This window comes from Corylus avellana, chromosome ca2, assembly GCF_901000735.1.
Source record: "Corylus avellana chromosome ca2, CavTom2PMs-1.0".
In the NCBI taxonomy this organism is placed as follows: Eukaryota; Viridiplantae; Streptophyta; class Magnoliopsida; order Fagales; family Betulaceae; genus Corylus; species Corylus avellana.
The window spans coordinates 18,873,212-18,877,236 of record NC_081542.1 but is presented as its reverse complement, the minus strand read 5'-3'; positions in this window follow the sequence as shown (position 1 = coordinate 18,877,236).

Below are 4,025 nucleotides of genomic sequence, written 5' to 3'. Positions count from 1 at the left end.
ATTTGCACAAATGAAATTTATTTTATTTTAATGATTATTTTATTGAAGGAACTTAGCGAATACATTGGTTTTAAGTTGAGGTGAAATTATTAGTTTAGTAATTGCTTTAAGAGTGCAATTAATATGACTTTCTCTTTTTCTCTTTCTTTTTCTTTAAAGTATAAATATTTTGGAATTCAATTCTTTGTACATAAGTTTTAGAATGGAGAAGATTTTTGTTGAGCTGCTATAGACTATAGTGCTCAGCTATATGAATAAAAAAAGTAATCCTTTATCTAAAATTTAGCCACTGATAAAGCATTCAGAGTTGTCATCATTGGCTTGTGTACTTTTGTTGAGGGTGGTGAAAGATTGGCAAGAATTCAACAGCTATGTAGGTCACTGATGGGGTGTTTTGAAAGAATTCGTAGGAAATTTGAATATTGTCCTGTCTTATCTATATGTGCAAGAATTGTTGACTTATGGTATCAAATATCAATAATTTCAACAGCTATGTGCAAGATTTGTTGACTTGTGGTATCAAATATCATTGCAACTTGATGTAAATATATATACTTTATCAATTTTTATTTTTATGAATTTATCCTTGGGCTTTTGATAATTGGTGTCTTTGGGGCATAATTGATGTATTTGTGGCATAACAGTGATTACTCTATTTTGTAACTTTGGATAAATTCATATATAGTCAAAATATTCTTTTGTTGGGAATTTTATTGGCTCATAGTGTTTTCGAATTTAATATAACCGAATTATCCATGCTGCTCATTTTTTTTAGTTTTTTTTTAATACACATATATTTTCAGAATTAGTAGGAGGTCCCTCGATTCGAGATTATTTGTTGCAGTCTGGTTCGAAGTAGAGGTTTGAAAAAGTATGTTCTTGAATTAGTTATTTGTACTTTTAATATTAGTTATTAGAATAAATAGTCTTTGTTCTTTAATACTCTCACTACAAGAAAGTTACTCATCAGGGACGACTTATTAGGGGCGACTTAATACTCAACTATTAGGGGCGACTTTTGAAAGTCGCCCCTAATAGTTAAGTATTAGCGTCCACATCAAAGTGGACGCTAATAATGGGTCGAAAGGTTGACTATTAGCGTCCACTTTACAGTGGACGCTAATAAGTCGACCCTAATATACACGCGGGAATTATTCAAGGGGCGGGAAAAATTTAAGCGGCCAAAAAAAAACTTTTAGCGTCGACTATACCAAGTGGACGCTAAAAGCTGGAGAAAAATTAAAAAAAAATTAAAAAAAAAAATCAAATAAAAGATCAATAGAGTCGACCCTAAAGAGTAGGTAGAAAAATTTAAAAAAAATTAAAAATTAAAATTGATGACCAATAGCGTCCACTAAAAGTGGACGCTAAAGACACATTATTAGGGTCGACTTTGAAAGCCGCCCCTAATAGTTAAGTAAGTCGACCCTAAAGAGTAGGTAGAAAAATAAAATAAAAAAAATAAAATTGATGACCAATAGCGTCCACTAAAAGTGGACGCTAATACTTAACTATTAGGGGCGACTTTGAAAGTGGCCCCTAATAGTTAAGTATTAGGGTCGACTTAAAGAGTATGTAGAAAAATTAAAAAAAAAATAATAATAAAATTGATGACCAATAGCGTCCACTAAAAGTGGACGCTAATACTTAACTATTAGGGGCGACTTTGAAAGTCGCTCCTAATAGTTAAGTATTAAGTCGACCCTAAAGAGTAGGTAAAAAAATAAAAAAAAAATTAAAAAAATAAAATTGATGACCAATAGCGTCCACTAAAAGTGGAGGCTAATACTTAAATATTAGGGGCGACTTTGAAGTCAACCCTAAAGAGTAGGTAGAAAAATTAAAAAAATAAAATTGATAACCAATAGCGTCCACTAAAAGTGGACGCTAATACTTCACTATTAGGGGCGACTTTGAAAGTCACCCCTAATAGTTAAGTATTTAGGGTCGACTTAAAGAGTAGGTAGAAAAATTAAAAAAATAAAATTGATGACCAATAGCGTCCACTAAAAGTGGACGCTAATACTTAACTATTAGGGGCGACTTTGATAGTTAAGTATTAGGGTCGACTTTGTGGATGCTAAAGAGTGAGTAGAAAAATAAATAAAAAAATAAAAAAAATAAAATTGATGCACAATAGCGTCCACTAAAAGTGGACGCTAATACTTAAGTATTAGGGTCGACTTTGAAAATCGCCCCTAATAGTTAAGTATTAGGGTCGACTTTGTGGACGCTAAAGAGTAGGTAGAAAAATAAATAAAAAAATAAAAAAAATAAAATTGATGCACAATAAAAATTATTATATCATATGATTATGTGAATTATGATCATATGATATAATAATTCACATAATCTTTTTTTTTTTTTTTTTTTTTTCTAATTACAATTCACATAATCTTTAGATCATGTGATCTACCACTTAACTTAATAGTAATACTAAGTTAGTATATAGTAACTAACAAGTATGTATATAATATATATTCATATATATAATTAATTGATCAAATGATCGATCGAACATCCGATGGATCTTACTGAATTAATTCGATTGATCGTGATAGGATTAAATGATCGATCAAACATCCGATCGATCCTACTGAATTAATTTGATTGATCGTGATAGGACCAAGTGATCGATCAAATATTCGATCGATCCTAATGAATTAGTTCGACTGAGATTGATCTTAATGAATTAGTTCGATTGATCGTAATAGGATCAAATGATCGATCAAACATCCGATCGATCCTAATGAATTAGTTCGATTGATCATGATAGGATGAAATGATCAATCAAATGTTGGATCGAAAATCCGATCGATCAAACATCCAATCGATCCTAGTGAGTTAGTTCGATTGATCGTGATAAGATCAAACATCTAATCGAAAATCCAATCGATCCTAGTGAATTAGTTCGATTGATCGTAATAGAATCAATTGATCGATCAAACATCCGATAGATCCTAGTGAATTAATTATATTGATCATGATAAGATCAATTGATTGATCAAACTGGATACAATTGAAGGTTCAATCGAACATTCAATTGAACTATAAGCTTTTTATATTATCTTAGTGCATTAGTTATATTAATCTTATATTATCTTTGGATTTTGTATTGATCTTATAATTAATTATAAGATAAATATCAACTTAATGATCTTTATCATAAAAATTTATTAAATGGAAATTATTAGTTAATATTATAATAATAAAAAAACATATTACAAGAGAAAATAAAGAAAAACAAAAATAAATAAAATAAATAAAAATTAAAAAATTGTAAGTATAATTTTTTTTTTTAAAAAAAAAAAAAATTACCCTCAATAGCGGCGACTCTAGGGTCGCCGCTATTTGAGGCAGTGCGAAAAATATAGCGCCATCCAGTGGCGGGGTTTCTGAAATTTTCGAACCAAAAATTTCATAAACCGCGTCTTTTTTCCCCAAACCTCCAAAACACCAAAATCCCTAACACCCCTCTCACTCACCTCCCTCATCACTCTCACTCTCGATCGCTCTCCCGCTGCTCTCCCAACTTTCGTTCCCGCTGCTCTCCCTCCCTCCCATGATGGATCCAATGGCTTTCGAGCCTGAAAACGCTGCGTTTGGAGCTCTGGTTTTCGAGTGAGCTTTGTGAGTGGAGTTCGTAAAGATAGAGAGGTAAGAGTGTGAAAAAGTTTGCGTCTTGTGTTTGTTTGGTTTCTAAGAAATTGGAGGAAAAACGAAAAGGCTGGATCCAGTGGCTTTTTTGTTGCTAAGAAATTTCGAACTCTAATGACTGTTTGGTAATAGTGTGAATTTTTGGGTTCTACTGTCTTTTTGGTTGCTGAGAAAATGAAATTTTGATTTTTAGTGATATTGTATTTAGTTGTGAATGTGGGTTTTTAACGGCGTCGCGTGCTATGTCTTATTGGCAATATTATATTAGTTTCTTCTAATATTATCTCTCAAGATATTATTAATCTTGATCGTTTGGATGTCTATAAGAATTATTAGGTAATGAAATGAGAATCATTCTTTATTTCATC